The sequence below is a fragment of the Pinus tabuliformis genome, chromosome 6 (genome assembly GCF_031772625.1).
Source record: "Pinus tabuliformis cultivar Carrire ecotype Pingquan chromosome 6, CPIR1, whole genome shotgun sequence".
Taxonomy (NCBI): Eukaryota; Viridiplantae; Streptophyta; class Pinopsida; order Pinales; family Pinaceae; genus Pinus; species Pinus tabuliformis.
Window position 1 is genome coordinate 1,460,937,185 of NC_142292.1, and position 9,267 is coordinate 1,460,946,451.

The 9,267-nt window shown below is 33.7% G+C and overlaps 1 pseudogene; it reads left to right on the forward strand.

Annotated features, from left to right (window-relative positions):
• The first annotated feature begins 3,563 nt into the window (after positions 1-3,563).
• Positions 3,564-4,162, forward strand: LOC149264133 (disease resistance response protein 206-like; annotated as a pseudogene).
• The last annotated feature ends 5,105 nt before the right edge of the window (positions 4,163-9,267 follow it).

Here is a 9,267-nt window from a genome sequence, read left to right on the forward strand (position 1 = left end):
CTTGAAACTGTATCGAACCTTATATGTTTGTGACCAGAGGAGGTAGTTCCTTGTTTCTAGACAAAGATGAAGCCAATTGTTCAAATATGATCTTGGACTGCATTGCAGATACTTGTTTCCTTTTTCAATATCGATTTTCTTCTCTGTTTCAGATTCCACTTCACGATTAAGGTCCTTTTCAACTTTCTTAGTGCGCCAAAGAAAACCAATGTGCATCCTTAAACTTTCGATGTGTATGCATAACTGGGTAGGAAAAGAAACAGATTCTTTCTTGACCACAAAAGACAAGAATTCCTCTACCTGTATATCTTTCTCCTGCTAATCATCCAAGAAATCAGAGAGATAGGATATAATCTATTTTGTTCTTATTTTGAAAGCTGTCACTATATCTGCTGGGGGTACAAAGTAATGCCCAATCAAGGGATTCCATATCAAAGACCCTAATCCTAGTCTTTCAAAGTCCTCCACTCCTTCATGTCTACAAATCTCAGTAGGTAAAATTACATGTGTGGCTTATAAATTAGGTGTATAAACAATAACATAGTTTGAACCAAAAATCATACATAACTAGAAAACTTCTCATTGTTTCTATTGTGGTTTGGGAAAGTTTAAGGTTCAATGCTAACATCATGCTTATTAGGCACCCAAGTTCCAAATGTGTCTTGCGAGACTCACACTGGTTTTCCAAAAATTTATGCAATTTATCTTGTTTCGCTCATAACAGTTTTAATGAAATTTGGAACTCTCTAAAGAACCCCCAACAAATCATTTAACAAAACCATCTCAAAGTGGGGGTGAATGGTAAAATCCCATTAATCCTGTAGTGAATGATAAAAGACCATTAATCTTGTTTTGTAGGTCCAGAAGAAGGAAATTTTACTCATATGGGTTTTGGCCCGTTTGATTTATAAGATGAGAAAATTGTGTATCCTTCATGTCTCTTGGAAAAATATATCCTAGAAACATGGATCTAATATATATATGCCCTCATACCAACTTTCCTTGTAAGTTGTTTAATAAAATAATCATTTCCAAGAGTGAATGAATGCATTGACCTCATCAACAGAGGCTTCAGGATATTTAGTATTCTCAAAGTGTAAGACGAGGTCCAATATCCCAAAGCCCTTCCTCCTTTCAACCAAAAATTATTTAAAATTCCACAATCATAAGAATATTTTCTATGGATTGATTGAGGTCACCTAAAATATCATCAATTAATAAAAACCTGAATCTACATTGAAATATCCACCATGATATAAATAAAAAAAACAACAACAAAAAATTGAGACTGATGGGTTTTCTGGGCAGATTGGGTACATTTTATTGACGATATTTTGCTTGTATTCCTCATTCCTCTAGTTGTTGGTCTCCATGGTGTTCTCCAATTGCGTTAACTTAAGAGAAAGGAGTGTTGTACAGAGGATTTGGGAAAGAGTGTGTGGTTTTTATCAATATAATGTAGAAAGAAAGTGGATAAAAGTGGTTTGTCTGCGTCTGTGTTAATTGTATTTATGTCAAAATGTTTATATGGAAAAAATGTATAATTAGTATAGTATGGGTTAAGATAAATAGTTAGGTGGTTGAATACTGAAACATTGGGGAAATGTTTGGTTGACTATATGATCTAAGGAGCATAGCATATATGTTGGTCATTTTCTAGAACAATCTAAATATATTTCATTTTTTATTTTATGATATATGATGTATGTTAGGTTCTTATTATTTTTTATATTTAGATTAACTTTTTAATTTCTCTCCATTATTAATATCAATTACAACAATCTAATTTAATGTCATTACATAGAGACAAATTATGGTTGTTGGGTTTCATAGTGTTAAATGAATGTATATGGAATGTTACTTGAAAGAACTACATCACAACATGATAGATTCACTGTGTAGAGCTCCCCACCTATCCAATGCCTTGGTCGAACTCCTCAAGTGAGACCTTCCTTGCTTCAAGAATTCATAACGTCAATGCTAGAACAGTACAATGTTTGTTGGACACTTAAGTGGACCCTAGTTTACCAATTCGAGCCAAGAAATTGTTATGTTGTTGGAACCCTAACATTATTCTATGGCCTTAGGAAAATGAAGACTACATGTGCTAGGTAGTGCTAGGTAAACACAAGGGAGCACTACGTGAAAATAATGCATGTAAATGAAAGATTAAGATTTGTGACATAAAGTGTCAGTGAATTCCAAGTGTGCTAAGGAGGGAGTGACAAGGTATGCTAGGTTGTGCTAAGGCATGCTAAAGGATAGGGAAACATGTCAATATGTGCAAGGCTATAGTTTTGTACCAACATCAAGCACTGAATCCACCTCCATGTACAACCTAAACTAAACAACCTCTCAAAAAAATTATCTGTAATGAATTTATAAACACATAGTGTAGAAAATAAATAACATAACTCAACAATTGCTTATCAAAACTTGTCACTAATGGTCATTAATTCTGCACATGAAAATATGCTACAAAAAAACCATTAAACTATTGAACGTCAAATCTCTATTGTTGACCCATACCCTCAAATTTATTTTATAGAAGTGAAAAGGGAAGACTAGGGTATACAAAATTATGCGCACCACCTCTATGCATAAGATTTCCAAATAGGCACATAAAACAATGGTGCCTTCTCTAGCTAGTAAAATCGTGAAAAATAACAAGAAAATATCCTCATGTTAAGCACTTCTCTGCATACAAAGTTCGATTGCGAAAAGTATCAGTGAAAACAACAAGAACAAAATCCTAAGTGATAGAAAGATGAATAAGGGAGGTTGACACCTACTCTTGTATTGTGCTGAGATTCATAAGAGAGTGAAGGGATCAAATGGAACCACCTTACAAGCCCTAATTGATGTTATCCACAAGGGAAGAAAAGAGAACTAGGGTAGCAGAGTAAAACTCTAACAAGTGCACCCTATAGCTAATCCATAAGTGTCCTAGGGAGAGTCCATAAGTATGTTGGAGAGAAGAAAATGCAACCCATAAATAAGAGAGAAAACACTCGATATGGTGCCATAAGGTGTAATCACTTGTATTAGAGAAATAAAGAATATCACATGATGTTAAGAATGAGTCGTGAATGTTTATTTATACACAATTACTCTGTTCTGGTCACTGCGGATCAACCACCTTAGGACTATTACATTGTTGCATCTACCCATTTCAAAATTCATGTTATGATACTTCCCGGCCTACCGCAAGTTCAGGAAAATATCAAAATCAATTCAATTTCCTCTGTGAAGATATCCTTACCCGGCTATGCAAAATTATTAGATGACTTTCAAGTTTCAACATTTTTAATCCCTTTCATAAATCTTACGTAGGCCGCTATCTTAGTGTTAATGGAATATGTATGTATTCTTTTATTTGTGACTTAGGGAAAAAATTATTTTTATACTCTTTTATTTGAGACTAGCAGCACTCCTAGAATCGTCTATAAATAGATCAGAAAGAGAGATGGAACTCACATAGTTTGAGTCACATACTTCCTTTCTCTTTTAGAAGTTGCATCTATGCCTATGATCTGAGCATAAATTTCACTAGTGCAAGATGCATGAAAAGTGCTAAACTCTTGAACTTGTGGTTTCTATCAATTCTGCTGTGGGCTCCAGTTTTTCTGGAAAAGGTGTATGCAACCAATAATAGAAGGGGGAATAAGAACACTAGGCTTCAATTGAAGCCTTGCATGAATCTGGTTTTGTATTATCATGACATCCTTTACAATGGCTCCAACGAGCACAATGCAACATCTGCCATTGTGGCTGCTCCTGAGGGGGAAACCTTACCGCTCTCTTTAGTAGCCATGATCACAAATTCAGAGATATGGTAGTCTTCGACGATCCTCTAACACTCGACAACAATCTGCACTCCCCTCCTGTGGGCAGAGCTCAGGGATTATACTTCTATGACATGAAGAACACTTATAGTGCTTGGTTTGCATTCACGATTGTGATCAACTGTACTGATTATAAGGGCATGATCACATTGGTTGGGGCTGATCCAGCCACTGTTGAATACAGGGATTTATCTGTGGTGGGAGGCACCGGTGATTTTTTCATGGCAAGAGGGATCACCACCCTTTTCACCGATACATTCGAGGGAGAGGCTTATTTCTGACTCCATTTGAACATCACACTTTATGAGTGCTACTGATATATCGCTTAGACGATGATATAATGTTTGAGTATTGCTATGTTATTTTTTTTCGTTTTTCCAGGTAGTCGTATTGCATATATGGTTGCATCTTTTGTTAATCTACTAGCCATCACTGTATTTTGTTAATCTGTTGGTAGCTTGTTCTGGGCTAACTTCCCTACTGCTAGTGTGTGCACTACTTTTTGGCTGTGAATAAAATAGAAAATTCAACCCATAAATAAGAGAGAAAACACTCGATATGGTGCCATAAGGTGTAATCACTTGTATTAGAGAGATAAAGAAGATCACATGATGTTAAGAATGAGTCATGAATGTTTATTTATACACAATTACTCTGTTCTGGTCACTGCAGATCAGCCACCTCAAGACTATTACATTGTTGCATCTGCCCATTTCAAAAGTCCTATTATTTTTAATATTGGCATTTTTCGCTACAACAATTCCTAGAAGCAGGTTTTTGGACCAATTCCAGGGGGTCCAACAACCGAGATTGATTGGCCTGTGAACCAAGCCAGAACCATCAGGTTTGGTTCTTTCCATGCTTACTTTGGTTTTAGCATAATGTATGTGTGAGATAATCGTATATATTTTATAGATAGATAGATAGATGAATGTATATTTGTATGATTGCTATTGTTTTACGATTACCAGAAAATATAGATAAAAGATCATCATAGAAATTGGGGATAGATATTAAAAATAAATTTTGAAGAATGCTTAATGGTTTTTCAGTTTGAGTAGCTTGGATTGTGGCCTGCCATCTCATGTACCCAAGTTCAAGTTTCCTGAAGCATGTTCTAGCCAGTATTGTTTAGGTTAGGTTCAAGAAGGAGGCATCCCCAAAGAATCTCGGCTAAAAAAAGTTGAATTTTAAAATATCTAGGAGTTTGTACCTATCCTATATAATCAAGTTCTCAAAATTTGAATGGCTATTGTTGTACAAATGGAACTTGACAGCCAATGCAACTCGTCCCAATCTGTAAGGATATTTCTAGAATAATAATCCTCTCAAACTTAGCCCCCATCATCAATGGTAAACAATGTTATGAAGTGAATGGTGTTTTGTACTTGCGGTCCAAAATGCCATTGCAACTTGCAAATTACTACAACATAAGTAGAGTGTTTGTCATTGGTGGAATTCCAATGGAATTCAATACCATTAGAGTGTAATTTGGAAGTATTGAGGAGCTTATGTTTTGAGGATCTGTGTACAAGAATACAAAGTGTAGTCAAGGTCTGAGAAGGAGAACAAGTAGGAAAATTTGAGGATTTTCCCACTAGAAATAGGGCTATGATTTTACAAACCCTAGTAATGCAATCATTCTATAAATCTATATATCTCTATGACTAGAGCTAGAGCTACAAACTAAATAAAAAAGTCTCTAAGGCTTATATTCCATGTAGCTCTAATGCAATGACTACAACTAGTACCTTATAATAAGGCTTGACATGCCCTTAACAACCACAAGACAATATTGATTTCTCAATGGCCTCGGGTTCTCGGTTGGGGCAGGCACAAAGAAGTTGGAATTTCCAAAAATTTATATATAATTTGATAGAACTGCAGAAATTCTACACTCTTGAGCCGAGACCTCGGTGGAACCATTGCCCTCAAAATATACCTCGACCCTATATACTCTAACTCAATCTCGATCTATATTGATAAAAAGCCCTGGGTGGGAATAGTTTTACCTAGGGTGCTGGAAGCCATGGTTTTATTGCGAGTTTTGCTGCTCGGATTGCATAATATCATATATAATGCCATTTACTCACCTATGTAGGGGCCTTATTCAAGTTGATCCACTTATTGTTACTTCAACATCACCAAGGTCTTAATACCTAAATCCTGTAAATTGTGTATGGAAGTGGCAATAACCTCCAACAAAGTACATTTATTCACAAACCCTACAAACCCAAGATTTGAAATACATTCATTTGGTTGGTTAGTCTTCCCTAACTAGCGTTTTCAGCGATTTTGAGGCCAACTAGACATCTTGGTCCTATAATTGATCCATACATTTAGAAATATTTAAGTGCTTGATTGCGTGTTTGAAGAGGAAAAATGAGAGAAAGGAGGAATGCATGAGACCCAAGCTTTTGGTATTTTTGCATGAGCACTTTGTTCCAAACTCTGCACACCATGGATGCTGAGAGAAAATCCTGCTGTCTCACTAACAGTGTCAAGATGAGGAGGGAAAATAGTTATTGCAGCTTCTGTGGATTCTAGCAATCTCAACACTGCTCTCCATTTTTCCCTTTGGTTATGGGCTCCCCTCTATTGAATCAATTGAGCAAGTAGCAAGAATAGGAAATCCACCCTTTGGTTATGGGCTCCCCTCTATTGAATCAATTGCGCGAGTAGAAATAATAGGAAATCCAAAGGGGTATGGGAAACTTGTGTGTATTGCAAAAATTATAGTTTTACTATAGGAAAAGACATTTAGATGATTTGAAAAAGAGTTTGAAACAAAACAATTTTTTATCATGCAAAATATATAAAGGGGGTTAGAGTTACAATTGGTTCTCATTTATAAGAATTATATTACACAAAAATTATTGAAAAACTATAGGAAAAGACATTTAGACGATTTGAAAAAGAGTTTGAAACAAAATAATTTTTGATCATGCAAAATATATAAAGGGGGTTAGAGTTACAATTGGTTTTCATTTAGAAGAATTAGATTTTTTCCAGTTGCATTTTTTATATCCATTATTATTATAGAAAAGGTTAATGCATATTTAATATTAAGATAATACACACAAATTATTGAACAACTATAGGAAAATACATTTAGATGACTTGGAAAATAGTTTGAAACAAAACAACTTATCTTGCAAAATATAGGAAGGGTGTTAGAGTTACAATTGGTTTTGATTTGGAAGAATTAGATTTTTTTTGGTTGCATTTTTTATATCCATTACTGTTATGACAAAGGTTAATGATTATTTAATATTAAGATAATATGCCCAAATGATTGAACAAATATAGGAAAATACATTTAGACGAATTGGAAGAGAGTTTGAAACAAAACAAATTTTGAGCATGAAAAATATATAAAGGGTGTTAGAGTTACAATTGGTTCTCATTTATCAAAATTAGATTTTTTCCGCTTCATTTTTTATATCCATTACTATTATGGCAAAGGTTAATGCATATTTACTATTAGGATTTCTATATATGGAGTGAAAATATTGTTAGGAGGGTGTATTAAGTTTGGGGTGACATAAGATCCATAAGCATCAATAATGAAAATATATGAAACATTGCATAGTAGTTTGAGAGATCTTGTTGGGATGAAGATACTTTTCACAAAGGTGTTGTGCTTATTATTTGGGACCATCTTCATTAATGGTTCCTCTAGGGGATATTAATAATATCTTCACCTATGGAATGGTATGTTGATATTTTTAGCACAAGACAAACTAGATAAAGCGATGAGTGACATTGATTTTCATCATCTATAGTTCATGTAATAAATCACAAAAAAGGCCCTTTGCATGTCCACCCACTTCTATAATGATTTTGCATAGAAAAACATAAAATATTGATGATTGGTTGCCACAATATATCTGAAGGATCTAATATACATGTAAATATGCAGTTTGTTTTTAAGGACCTAACTATATGGAAGATTTGATTTACCTTCAGGCCTAAGATATTTATTGAAGAAAATTCTGATATGGAGGGCAATAACTGTCGACTACTTCCATTTGGTACAAGATATAATATCTAAAATAGTCTAAAATTGGGTGTTAATTTAATTTAGTCTATGTTGGGATACATGTTTCACCATATCATAGGAGAAACTCCTAAGAAAATGAGGGTATAAGGCAAAGATCTCACACCAAGTCCAAGGTTTGTTAATTTCATGGTCTCTCGTTTGGATGCCATTTCCATTCCTCAATTGCATGCTCATATTAATAAATGACAACCAATAAACTAATGTGATAATGTATTTGGAATTTCCTTGCAAAAAGAAATAGCTTCTTGCTTGACCCCTTTCCGTAGTGAAAGTAGATTTCTTTCTCTAAACTAGCCCGACTTAACCAAAAGATAAATGTATAATTTCAATGAAAATATGATAATAAACAACCTCAATTTAATTTTTTCTCTTCATATGGTGTCACTTGTGTAATTTGAATTGATATATTAAATTTATTGAAGTGTCTTTACTAATCCTAATAGGTAGTACTAGTGGACTGCAATTCCAATATGAACAAATATCATTCCACTATGGAGATTTATATATTTAGAAGTCATTAATAAATGTTAGTTCTTCGAATGTTTCTCAAGAAATAAACCTATTGGACTAAATGGGAAAAAAAAATGCATTGAGGTATAAAACAATTTCCATGCACACCATAGAAATAAGCTACTTCAATAATATTTGTCCTCGTGCCATTGATAAATTTTCCCTTATTAACTAATTGATATTGTGATTGTTAAATTATTTGATAAATTGGAATATATCAACCACTAATTATAAATGTTTTTTATTTTCAACATTTTTAATAATAAAGTGTCAAAGGTTCAGTTGAAAGTTAGTAGTAATAAGAATTAGTTCAATTGGTAAATTCACTTCAAAAGAGTTCATAGAGCTCTCGATACAAAATCTTATTAATCCCCTTATGGTTACTAGTTGGTATTTTAACTTCTGGTTACTATTATGATCCATTTGAAGACCAAGAAAGCAGGTAAATCTATGTGGATTGACAATGTACCACCAGCCTCCCTTAGCACTTTTAATACATTGGTTAGTGAGGGAAAAAAAATTTGAAAAATGAAATGAACAATAGTTCATTTACTAAGTAATAGCCAAATATTAACTATATATAAGATATATATGATAAAATATAATGGAGCCATTTGTAACATCCACTCCCCAACCATTTTATGTTATGATTAGTTATTATCCTACCTACTAAAAGATTGATTTCTTGGTAATTTCTTGTTGGTATTAATACTATACATACAAGGTATGTGTATGTTATCTACATACCCATAACTCACATGGATACGCTAGTATTCTATGGTCTATTATGCTAGATGATTGATTAATGATTAAACTTATGATTAGCGTTAAGATTGATTAAGATTGATT